The sequence below is a fragment of the Uloborus diversus genome, unplaced genomic scaffold (assembly GCF_026930045.1).
Source record: "Uloborus diversus isolate 005 unplaced genomic scaffold, Udiv.v.3.1 scaffold_14, whole genome shotgun sequence".
Lineage (NCBI taxonomy): Eukaryota > Metazoa > Arthropoda > Arachnida > Araneae > Uloboridae > Uloborus > Uloborus diversus.
In genome coordinates this window covers 5,817,148-5,831,171 of record NW_026558098.1, presented here as the reverse complement: position 1 = coordinate 5,831,171, position 14,024 = coordinate 5,817,148, and positions in this window count along the sequence as shown.

Here is a 14,024-nt window from a genome sequence, read left to right as displayed (position 1 = left end):
CATACCTTATCAAAATATGTTTACATTTTTTAAAAGTTTATTTTGACTTACTTCTCATATGAGCACGATCAAGAAGTTTGTATCATTAAAAAGGTACTGAAATGGAGTATCAAAATATATAGAAATCAAAAAGCTAAGATGTGTCTACTACATACACTGTAAAAAATATCGGTGAAACATCGAACCAAAATCGGGAGAACATTTGCTGGCTCTTCTGTTTGGGGAAAGAATGAACCATAAAGCGGCGTCGTTTTCTTCCCGCACGAATGGTGAAAGCTGAAACCTAGAATGAGTCTCGCTCGCGCTAAAAACTAGTGCGAGGTTGAACCAAAATATCGATCGGTTGAGCGCGGGTGGATAGCATATGGTAACACAATGAAATGGTTTTATTTAATGCGAAGGTTTAGAGCTTGATCGAACTGTACTTTGGTCCAACTTTAATAGTAGAAGCAGTGCGTAGTTTAACATACTATTATTTTGTTTTTTAAGTATTTCTAAGAAATCGAAAATAAAATTAAAAAAATCAATGTTATTTAAATCTAAATGAGTAAAAAAATTCTAGTTCTATTGCATTCCTCCATGTAATCACCTACGCCGATTTTCGATTTCATTATTAATTTTATTACTATTGCATCTAGTAATAATTATAATGTAGAACTTATTTTTTCTTTTTACTTTTTAGACATAAAGATATCTTATCAAATCTTATAATTTTAATATTTCATTTAACTAATACAGAATTTCGGAGATTTTTTATTTATTTTTGTTATTATGATTTTTTTTTTTTTTTTTTTTTTTTGAGGAAAAATATGAGCAGATTTAAAAGTAAAAGCTAAATTTGTGCTGTTGCCTTTGTGATGAAAAGTAAAACAAAGCATAAATGATACAACGTTAATGTTCAAATTTGCGGGACACTGCACACGTGTTTCGGGGGTTAAAAGGAACCTCTTTTAAATGGGGAAGAATTAAGCTCATGATATAAATATTATGTATTGTTTCAAATGTGCTTGAACTTTTATTTCGTTTATGTGTGAAGAAAAATGTATTCCAAGTAATTAAACGCATAAGCAATAAAATTCACTTTTTTTTCGTTTATGCATCGGAATTTTTCTTCAACTATTTTTGCAGACAAGTAAAAATTTCATTTTTTAAATAATGTATGATTGATTCAAAAATTAATGTAGAAGGGGGAGGGGTGAAAAAAGGACATCACCCCCCCCCCCTTAGGACAGACAGGGCAAACTTTTTCGTTGAATTAAAACTCCGAATTGCATAAACTAATTGATAATCAAAATTAATAAAATTGACAGGTAAGAGTATTTCTGCAAAAGAAAAAGCAAATTAAAATTTTATACAGCTTGAGTAAAAAACAGAATTCGAAGATTAGGAAGTAATCAAGCTGACTTTGTAATCAATAGGTGTTCTTTTATAAAGAAAAATAAATAAATATATGCAGGTAGTTATTTAATATAAAGTATGTTTAAAAAACACAACAGATAGTAAGTTTTTGTTTGAATTTGTTTAGCATTTAAATTGTGTATTGTTACTAGACATAAAAAAAAAGTGGAATTTGAGATCTGTAATAAAAATCATGTTTTTTGCAATCACAAACTGCGATAGGACTTGACACATAAGGTTTCCAGTTTCTACTAATGGCTTTTATTGCAACCATTTTTTGAATTCAAGACGTCAAAATTCAAATGAATGCCATAGGCTGGATGTTAAAGATGTTATGTGCTGTATATACCGATTTCACGTAAAAAAGATTGTGTCAACTCAAGGTGGTGGTTTGTAAATTCAGTAGACACCACCTAATGTGATAACATTTGGGCGAAAGTCATTTGTTATCAAAAACCGGCTGATTATAATAAAAGAGAATAATTGAATGTACATATGCACAACCAAACAAGGCTCAGCTGATAAACAACTGTGTTACACAAATATTAAATGTGATCACATAAAGTGGTGTCCACTGTAATTTGATTCTAAGGCACAAAACGCCACATTATAAGTCTAGAAAAATAAAATCAAAAGACAAATCAACTGCTGTCAAGTGAAAACAGTAAGCAATCGTGATTGCTCAACAGAACCCTCCATTTTATAATCTATACATAGCACAGGGATGATTAAACATTCCAAAAGCAGATGAGCACCTCTCTAAATGCCACAAACTCTCCCCCCCCCCAAAGAGAAAAATACCCCTCAAAGAAACCCCTTCCATTAAATTTCAATGCCGCAATGTGCGCCATGACCCTCCCCCCCCAGGTGGCACCCCTGCATAACACCATGAAAAATTAGGTTGTAGTGCAGATTATTTTAAGAACATTGAACTCTTTATTTTTCTATTTGATGTAAATAAAACATTTTTAAAAAAAATACAAAAAATTCACCATATTTTGTAACATGTGCAAGTTTCAAGTGGTAAACAAACCTAATGCACATTATTTTTATGGTTTATCCAGTGACCACCTCTTGCATGAATCCCCTTTGTTCTACACAGTTTTGATTCTGTAAAGCGGCTGATTCAATAAAGTGGCAAATTCATAAAACCATAAAACCTAGATTTTGTTCTGTTTTTGAAGATTTGATTCAATAACGCATTTGATTGAATTTACTTCTGATTCAATTAACCAGCGTCCACTGAATTTTTAAACATCATAGTTTCTTCTAAGCAACACATTCATTTATTTCGACATAGCGATACTTTAATAATAGTCGGTTAAAGTAAGAAAAAGTGTTGTTTGCGTGTTACAAATATGTCATGTAAACAGAGCAGTGGCAGCAGTTGGGGGTACGGGGCATGCCGTGTCCAAAAAATGTTTTTTTGTTGTAAAAATATTGCAAATACTGTGTTAACTGGTTTCACACCATCTTTTCTTTTTTGAGTTCCCCAAAATATTTTTTCTAACCACAGCATTGCTTTTTAAAATTAACCGAACATACTTGAAAATTATGGAAAAATCAGTAAATGAACACAAAATATAAATTAAATAATATCTTTATTCACAAATGTACATAAAAAGTTTTAAAATATTCAATTTCAAACAAGTTTATATTATTTCTCATAACCAAAATGAGAATATAAAAATTCTATAAATGTAAAAAATACTTACATGGGTGATTTTACGAGTATATTAACTTTTGCCTATGGTAAGTTGAAACATTCTTTTCATAATACACCTTTGGGTTTTAATTCTTATATGAAAACCATGCTATTTGTAGAAAAAATATCTAAATGCGGTAACTAATACAGGATCCGAGTTGTCTGAATTAATGAAAGTATGGATTAAACAAATTAGCCTACAAATTTAGTCAAGGTGCATAAACAAACTACTGTACACAGTAAAATTTTGAACTCAAGACAATGAAATATAAAACTGCGTAAGAGAAAGATATAAAAATACAAAATACAGCCAACAAAAATACATTATTGCTCTAAATGGCCTTTCATTTATACAGCATGTACACATCAGATTAAGCAAAGACAAGTTTAATTGGGTCTGGATTGATGAGGGTTTACTGTCTAAATTTAGCAATGGTTTTAAATTCAACTTTCATGCAAAAAATTAACTACTGTCCTAACTTGAATGCTTCACAAACTCAGGAAAAGATTTTTTTTTTTTTTTCAAGTAATTAAAATTGAAAAGTTAGACAAAAGACTTTATTTTAAGTAATGTTGATTCAAATTTCAATAGTATGTTTAAAAAAAAATATGGCAACAATTGTGAAGAAATATTTTGAATTTTGATTATTCTCAAGAATTTTTGGTGTTGTACGTTAGCAAAACCTTTTTGTACGTTTAAATAGTACCTAAGTGAACACATTTAAGGGGATCAATTTTGTAAATAAACACATAATATTTTAAATTTTAAATGAAAAAGTTTCTGATTTAAATTGCGACTTTTGTTTCAAGGAGCAGCAGGGACGGGTCAGAAATTGCAATAACTTTATATTTAACATAATTTTGCTTTGTTTTAAGACTTTTTTTTAATAAATAAGATAATTCCCTAACATTTCAGAACATATTTTGCTTATTTCATTTATTGTCTGTTATACAGAAGAAGAAAGAAATTGGCACGATGGCACATTTATTATGTTGCTACACATAATCTCGCTTTCAGGAATGTTTCCTTAATTTTATGCTTTTGGCCTCACAAATATTACATTTTTTTTACACTGGTATTTTCCCCCATTGACTTCTCTCATTAATGTAGCATATCTTGAGTTAAGAAACTGAAATAAGTAGTAAACTGAAACTTTGGATCAGACTACATAAAAAATGCTTTTTTGCAGTTGGTATTCAAATTTCTATTTATTAGAAGTTAAAACAAAAAATATGTAAGTGTATACTGAAAATATTTGAAAATAAAAACTAATAAGAAAACAATTTATTGTATTAATGTAATATGAAAGCACTACTTAGTAAAAAAACAAATGCAAATGCTTGATAGTATTCAAATTTTACGAAGGATAAAATGAGAATAGCAAACTTCAATTAAATTGCTAAGAGGGACCAAAAAAAAGTTTACTTTTAAAAAACATTTTTTTTAACATGTTTTATTCTACATATTCTAAAAATTAAAACTATTTTTATAAGACAAAATATTCTGAACTAATTAAACAACATTTAAACAGGACATTTAAAATTTAATTAACAATAGGAATTACCAGGGATTTCAATAGAACTAATTAACCACTAAATGTTTATTTTTATTAAAATTTAACTATAGTTCACATTCAAAATTTACATTTTGATTTACATTCAAAACAAAATTATGCATGGCTTACTTAAGAATAAAAAAAGGGAGAAGGGGGGAATTCAAGTGGCTAACTAACACCGTAATATGTATATTAAGCTCTATTTTTCTTTTCTTTTGTACTAATGGCAGTATCTATGGACACACATACAAAATGTGGAATGATTTTAGGAGTATCGATTTGACACATTTAATTAGATTTATGCTATTTTAAGTATAATACTTGTATGTATACATTTTTAACACAGCTTCCTTATACAGTAAACTTGCTGGAAAATCGATAGAATGCATGTTGTGGACAAGGTACAGAAATGACATTTTACCTGCATTTTATTTTTTTAAGCAAATTTTAAAAACAAAATGAGAGTCATAAAATATTTTTATTACTCATTGTATTTTAAGTAAAATATACCAGTATGTATTTTTTATTGAATGCTTAAGAAAACTGATTAAAAAAAAACACTAGATTCTATTTATTCCTTAGATTAGTGGGCAGATAGGTGACATTTAATGTCAAAAAAAAAAAAAAGAACTTCAGTCTTTTTACATTATCTACTTTGAGTGGACCCTTTGTGAAAATATTGGAAGTCTGAATGGAATAGAAATGGTAATACTACACTTATCATTCATGGTTTACAGTGGCGTAGCCATGGAGGGGATAGGGGGGTCAGAACCCCCTCCCCCCATGAGCCCCAAAAAAATCCTTTTTCAGTCGAACCTGAAGGGTTCTGCTTATAAGCTAAAAGATTTTAATTTAATATAATAGCTTTTATGACAGTAAAAAGCTTGTCTTCCTGTTTTGCACAACATTTTTTTCTCTTGGAGACAGGGCTTTCCTTCTTATGACGGCAGTATTGATCAAGGTATTTTCAAAGAGATTCGTTTATAATATCCTTTGTTGTTTAGAAGAGTAATATGGGCAATTCCACCATTACGGACGTAACAATCACAGACTTTAAACACACATAATTTCAATTTGGTTTCATAAAGAGCTACAAATTTTTTTTCTGTTGTATAGTTTGGTGTTATTAATGCTATCAAAAATTTGGGTGCAGATTGCTTTATTAGAAAAAGTGACAAAAATTAAAAACTGCCAGTTACGGACGTAACTCAGAAAACAGCAAAATGTAAACATTGTCATACAATTGCCAATATTCCTGTGAATTATTCATAGATTTCTTAAATTTTCTTTGAAATACTTGTTCTTGAGATTTCAAGCTTTCTAAAACCATAAAGTTTTCATGGATATTGTTTGGAAAATTTATGATAGAAATTTACATATTTGTTACGGACGTAACAAAAAAGTGTTACGGACGTAACATGTCTGATATGGTAATTGCCAAAGCAAATAAAAGCTTGTGTATACTAATAAGTTTTGTTAAGAGAGTGCAATGGTCTAGATTAACACATTATTATGCCCATTTAAGTTACACTTTAATAGTTTTTAAAGATTTGCGGAGGTAGGGAGCATCTCCCATGCATACACTAACCACCATGTAAATAAATATAAAATATAAATTGGTGCGTCATAAAAAGTGCAATTATCCAAGGGGAAATTAAGTAAAACAAAAGTGGAATTATTCAGTTACAAATAAATTTTTCAAATTTTTAACATGAACATGGAAGGAGAGGGGGGGGGGGGGGCTTCTACAAGAGAGTACTTTTACAGTTTAAGAATTTTCTATGATTTTCTCTATCTCTCAAACATATTAACTGCCAAATTTCTTTTAAAGTTTAACGGTTGCCTTTGATTTCAATCGCTTTTTAACAGAATTGGCACGTTTTTGCCAATGGTGGAAAAAAATTGTCGAAACTGACATAGGAAAAATGCATTTTGGCCAACATTTGCCTAAGTAATCTAAATCTTGCTTCAAAACTAAATGTGTTTTATCTGAGGATCAGATGTAGCTAGTTTAATAATATTTAGTACTTTTAATTCTAATCTAATCATTCTTTTTAATTTAAGTTTTAAAACTATAAAATATTCAACGCATCAATGAAACAGTAATCTAAATATTATTTTTTTGTGGAGAGTAAATAACAATAAAAAGTAACTCAGTAACTTTGGTTTAAACTATTCAAACAGGACAAAATTCTTATCTCTAAGTTATTAAATAAGAAGTAATATCAATTTGGCTATGCTTTCAGAATGATAGAAGTTTGAAGAGAAAAACTATACTTAATATCTGTAATATAAATTTTAAAAAAAAATTATTAATGAAAATTACGCACAATATGCTTTGGATTTCATCGTGTTAAATGATCAAGTAATTTTCACAAAAATCTACTTGGAGAACACTATTCTTTTGTGTCATAGTGCATTGATGAAGCAAAGTTTAAGAATTTAAGGAACCCTCTAGAATATTTTTATGCACGTTATTAAGCATTAATTGCTAATCTAGAATTATTAACAGCAATTGAATTTATTGCATGATTTGGAGGACAAAAAAATCATACCTTGAGATTAACACCTCAGAGCAACAGTAGGATATCTTGGTGTTATTCTTAGGATTAGATGTCTTAATGTTGCTCTGAGGCGACGATGTGTATTTCAATAATTAAAAAAATGAAATTAAATATCCACTAATATTTATAAAATTTTGAAATTCACAGTGTTAGAAGTTTTGTTATATCATATTACATGTCATACCCTATATTTTCATTGCCCATCCTGTGCTTTTTTTCTTTTTAATTGGAAATATACATGTGTTACGGACGTAACGTACTGCTTTTTGTTACGTCCGTAACAAAAAATGTTACGTCTGTAACGCCATTTTTTTAAAAACTAAAGAAATGTAATGTTTTAAACTATGGTAAACAATTACTCTAATGAATTGCTAAAAGGACAAAAAAGGATTTCTTTTAATTTTGATTTTTTAGGAAGTAACGACAACTTTTGCTAAATTTTTGTTACAAACGTAACATTGAACTTCATTTTTTTTAAATTTAAATTGCCTGATTTTATTTTGTAAAAAAATAAAAATAAATGCATGTTATTATAGTATTATGTTAATAGTTTCAGCTGTATTGCAATTAATTTTGGTTATTTTTATTTTGCTATTAAAAATAAGCGTTTGAAAAAGGGGTATTTTTTTCTGATTGTTTTGAAGATCCGACTATCATACTTCCAACTACGAAAAAAATTTATTATTTAATTTTTATTCAAAAAGCAATGCAATATTCTGAAAATACACATTTCAAGCTTTACAATGATGTATAATATAGCAAAATAACTGCAATATGAAATTTTGACCTACTGGTTTCACTTTTCATGGAATTGCCCATATATATATATATATATATATATATATATATATATATATATATATATATATATATATATATATATATATATATATATACTTCAGAAAAAATTACCCCCCCCCCCAAGGATTTTTTCTCGCTACGCCACTGATGGTTTAATAGATATTTTATCTTCAATAAGCCATGAAAGTAGTAACAATAATGATTTAGTAAATAAAGATGAATTTATAAAAACAAAACAAAGATGAATGTACAATAAATAAACAAATGAATAAAACAATATAAAATAAATAAACATTAAATAAGGGCAATTCCATGGTGTCGGACATGAAAAATCAAGAAAAATTTCTCAGTTTTAATTCCATTTACCAAATATAAACTGTTCCAAAATGATCAAATTTATTTACAAGATACTTACTACATCCCACAGAATAAAAAATCATGTTAGTTTTTCACAATAGATCCCTAAAGTATAAATTAAAAAAATGTTAAGAGTTGGTGTCGGACGTAAACACACAAATAGTAAAATTGATGGTTCACTTAAAAATTATTAAAAGTCTGTGAATTGGCTTACATTTTAATTTTAAAAACAGCATAATTATAAAGTATACTTATTATTGAAGCATATTTCAGAGTTTTCAAATGATATAAGGAATAAAATTATTTAAAAAATATTTTAAGCTTGGTGTCGGACGTAAATTTTCGGTGTCTGACGTAAATTGTTTATATTGGACGCAAACTATTGCTCTTAAATGTAAATACATAACAATGATTACAGTTATAAATATGTAAATTGTAGGTTACATATACTGAAACAAAATTTACCAAGTAAATTCAAAAGTAGGGTTAATTGGGGGAAGTGGAACTCTGGGGTAAGTGGGTCACCCCCAAAAACTGAAATATCCATATGGTTTTTATATTTTTACATTGATCATGTCATCGTTCATCACAGTGATTAGTTTTGTATATACTCTGGTTACGTGACATTTTTTTTCTAGGTCAGAGAACTTTAGTCAAAAAAAAAAAAAAAAAAAATCTGAAAAAGATTTTTTGGCCAGTTTAAGCAGCATTTTTCAAAGAAGTGTTTCCCGGATAGCATTTTTTTTTTTTTTTTTTTTGTGATCATTAAACACTCATGTACAGTTAACTTATAGTGCCTACTGCAATCAGAATTTTTGAGTAAAATATTATTAAAAATCGTTTTAGAGGAGGGGCCCCACTTATCTGGTAAATTTTCGCTATAAGAGGTCCCTCACTATGGGGTAAGTGCTTCCCCCCATAACAGTGAGGATTTGAAAATCAAAAGCAACTCTGATGAAATATTTGTATTGTGAAATACAAGACAACTATGATGACTTAGTAGGAATTGATAGTTCAGCTACAAAAGCTGATGATTAGTTATTTGTGAAACTTAACTGATAGAAAACCATCAAGATTTATACGGATTGAATGTTGATAATGGTTCTTCATTAGCCAACTTTAAATAGACGCAGTCATTTAGTGTTTCTATTTGCTATTTCCAATCCTAGTTTTGGCAAATTTGCCAAAATTGAACTTAATCAACTATATTACATTCATCCTACACACCTTTTCTCAAAAGGGATCCTACTTACCCTAGCAACCCTAAATGTTATACAATAAATTCACTAAGTTGTTTTTCATGCATGTTTCACTAAACTTTGAAATCAAAGGCAAAAAAAGGTAAAACACATTTGAAAACATATGGTGTTTAAAGGAATGTAACAGTGTAGTACGTAAAACATTTTTTACGTCCAACACTTAGATTTTAGTAAAAAATATTCACTTGTTACAAAATAAAAATAGGTTACATCAATGAGATTGAAAATCTTACTTTGTACCCAAAAATATATGTATGTAGCTTTAAAATTATTGGCTCAGCATAATTAACTGCACATTTTGGTGTCGGACGTCAAACACTTAATGTACCCCACAGGAATTCTTTTACAAATCAAAATGAATTATATTTTGCCACATTTTTGCAACATCACCAGCAACACATTGTATCTTTAAATGATTATTCATCTCAATTCATAACATTAGAACGTATTTTTTGGGAAAAACAGAATTTCTTTGACAGTCACCAAATACGGTTTAAAAATACTCAAGCTGTTGACTTGAGTTTAACCTTCTGTAACTTATTTATAACTGAAGTGATCAAATTTTAGACAGGCATTTCAAAATATACAACTCTTTACCTTTACAATGACACCTTATTTGTTTAAAAATCTCAATTTTGAAAATTTGATCATCTGGTTGACCTTATTAGTAACTGGTTGACCTTGCCCATAAGCACATCTCCTTCACAGGATGCTATCTTTTTGAGACAGCAGACCACAAAGTCGGGATCCTGTCGAGGGCCACTTTGAGTAAGGTTCTGTGAAAAGCATAAAAGTGTACAACATATTTAGCGCAGCATTTGGACATAAAATGTATCTTAAAATAGAGTAGTTAATTAAAACTCAGATAAAGATAATGGGCAAAAAAAAAAAAGAAATATAAATGCAAAAAAGGGCTAAGTTGAAAAGCAACAGGTATGACTAAGGTGACCATATGTTCCGCTTAAACATGACTCCCGTGGTCCCTGGACATGCTCAAATGTATCGTTCTCCGAGGTGACAATACGGAAATCTGAATGCTTCCACTGAAGGTCATTCGTACAGCAATTTAAGCCTTTTCAAGGCGATAATTTAATCATGAATAATAATTGAATTTATTTTAAGGTTCCTCGGCCTTCATACCCCTGTGCACGCTTTTTTTTTTAAACATAACTATTATTTTAGACATCAAATTGATTTAACCCATTTCTTATACCGAATTTAAACATAGAGAACTGAAATTTTACTGTATTTAAATTAATGCTCTGTTATTGAATAAAAATATGATTAGAATGCACAAAATCAATGGGAGAGGCTCAGGGTTGGTCGAATTGGACCCATTAGGTTTTTTTGAAAAAAACCCATTATTTAACCCACTTTTGGGTTTTTTAAAATTTTCTGAGAAGTTTTTTAAAAAATTAATTAATTTAAATACTTTTACAATTTAAACTTCATTTTTATTTGTTCTTCACCACAGACAATGAACATAAAAAATGAATTTTGAACTTGAATAGTATTTCTTAACTCTTAACGGCATTAAAAAAATACTATAAATATATCTATCAATAAATAACTCAAATTATATTGACCAAGTCCTGTCAGTCTGATTTTCTCAATATTGGTAGATTGTACAGAGGAAACTAATTTAGTTAACAGGCTTTCATGTGAATCATTTTCTGCTAACCAACGCATCACAAATCTCGAATAAACACAAGGTATATTTTTTAGAAATAAACAGATTTTTCAAACGGTCGACAGAAATCAGAACAGGTACAGTATTTTCATTATCTTATGAAAAAGTTTAATATTTCTTACTCCGTACACAGAAATAGAAAAACATACAACATACAGTTCAAAGAAATATCTTGATTAAGCTGGAATTCAGTAAAAAGGGATTTAAACTACTTGAGGTTCTACACTAGTTTTACATAACAAAATAAAATACAATTAAGTAAAATGCAAAAAAAAAAAAAAAATGTGTAGTAATTAAAAACTTACAATAGATTTTATCACTCGAGAAGTAACTTTACCTTAACTGTTGGTAATAATGAAAATTAAAAAATCTGAAACTTCACCATTCTCGGGTTTTTTCGTCTTTTATATTTTTCTCCAGAAAACGCTGAATTTTAACTAGTTTTCCAGCTTTTTTTTACCTGAAGACAATTTTTGCACATGTCCATATACTTACGCTACAATATTCTATAAGTACCCCCATATTTTTCCTAAAAAAAGACAAAAAAACCCACATTTCTTTTAAAAAACCCAACTTTAGTAGGCTTTTTTTGGGTTTTATTTAAAAAAAAACCCTGGGTCCATGGTTTTTTTTTTAAAAACCCGGGTTTTTGCCAACCCTGGAGAGACTGACATAAAATTAGACGGTACATATAGTATGTAGCAATAATAAAATGCAGTACTACAATAGTAATGTACAGTAGATACAGTAATTATATTCGACGCACTTTTTAGTTGTTCAAGCATATTGATATTTTTTAAATTTCTTTATTTGTCGCAAACTTTCAATTTTTACTTCCATTTTAAAAATTTAGATAAACAGCCTGTTTATGTGAAATTATGCTTCATCAACTTCTTATTTAAAATGAAAAAGATGCGGAGAGGCGATTTATAAATTAACAAAGCGATGTTTCAACTAGTACAGTGCGGGGTACTTTTGCTTTCAGTGATGGTCAAGGGTAAGTCCATTTATGAAACTGATATTTAGTACCCAATAAAGAAGGTGATACCTAAGCCTTGCGATTCCCTTCCGTAAACTTTCGCGTTGCTGGATGAGGAATTCGCATGAGCTCCAAAATTCGTTACTCGAGAAAAGTTCGCTATTTATCCATTTCGCGGAAAGTCGAATCACGTTGGAGCGAGAGTCCACTGCAGTTTAAAATTGCACATTGAAGTAAAATAAGCATTCTTAGTTATGTTTCATATTGATATTTGATTTTAAATAATGGTACCGTTTGGGATATTTTTCCCATATCTTTATTTTCTCTTTTTTACTGATTGGGTGTTGATATATCAGCTAAATAAAAGTGAGTTATCAAAAAATTAGTTTTTGAGGTCATTCGGTAATTAAAAACTGCGCTTACTTCATTTTATCAGCAGCGTAAGAAAGGAGATGGTGTCCAGATCCCGATCCCTAGCTTGAAGCTCAAAATCCTGCAAAATATTAAGACTGGGATATATAGATAGACTGCTATATAGATAGGAACTTATATTTTGCAGGCTCCTGCAAAATATAAGCTCATATAAATTTAACTCCTATAATGAAAATTAAAGTTTTTCTCTTTTGTTTAAAAGATGTTTTTCACCATCTAAATCAATTTTATGTAAATATAGTATGTATGCCTATATAAGTTTTAATCAAATTATGACTGCATCTATTTACATTTTCTTTGCACTTCTTGAATGAAATATTCACTGTCAGGAAACAATTAAAAACTTGAAGGTTGAATTCCTTTAACTTTTTCAATCCTTTCTTGCAGCGAAAATTTGTAAAAATCGTAGAAAATGTTTGGAATGACAAATTGGCTCAGTATTTGCTCAATAAAGGAATGAAAGAATAAATAATTCTTTGTTATATTCCATGTTCAAATGAGCCACTTTATCAATCTAAACCACTTTTTGAATTTTTTTGTTCAATCTTCAAACGGTGTGTATGAGTATGCTTTTATTTATTTATTTTTTAAAAAGTAGCGAAGTAGCGACTACTTTTCAAAAGTAGTTTGTAGCTGCTACATTTTGAAAAAAGTAGTTGTAGTTGAAGTTAACTACATTTGTAATAAAGTAGTTGTAGTTCTCTACGCAAAAAAAAAGGCAGTTTTTCCAACCACTGTTCAAACCATGAGTCTACAAACAGGCACACACTTACTATAAGCAAAGCTCTAAATATAATACAGCTAAGCCTAAGCGAACCTTTAAGTGCATCTTACTAAAGTCAAAATAATGAAGGTTATGCAAATATTTTACAGTCTAAATTATCTGCGTTTGTGATATTTTTAATATGGAAACATAAAGTAATCATAGTAACATCAGGTACACAACAAAATAGTACAAACCTTTGGATTGCAGCTTTAAATTCTGTGCTGCGCCGCGGAAAGTAAATACGGTGAGTAACTTCACTTCACTTCGTTAGTTGAACTGAAATGCGGTGAGATCCGTAATTTCGAGAGGTTGCACCATGATTTCGAGCCATCATCGCTTCTGAAAAATTTTAGTTGAACCTCTTTTTCGCGATATTTGTACAAGTGCACCATAAATTGGTTCAAAATAGTACGGATATTTTTCACAGTGTACATTAATTAATTTATTTAATAAATTATTCGTTTATTTCTTTCAGCATCTTTTCATTTATTCATTCAACCTTTTATTTACTGATTCC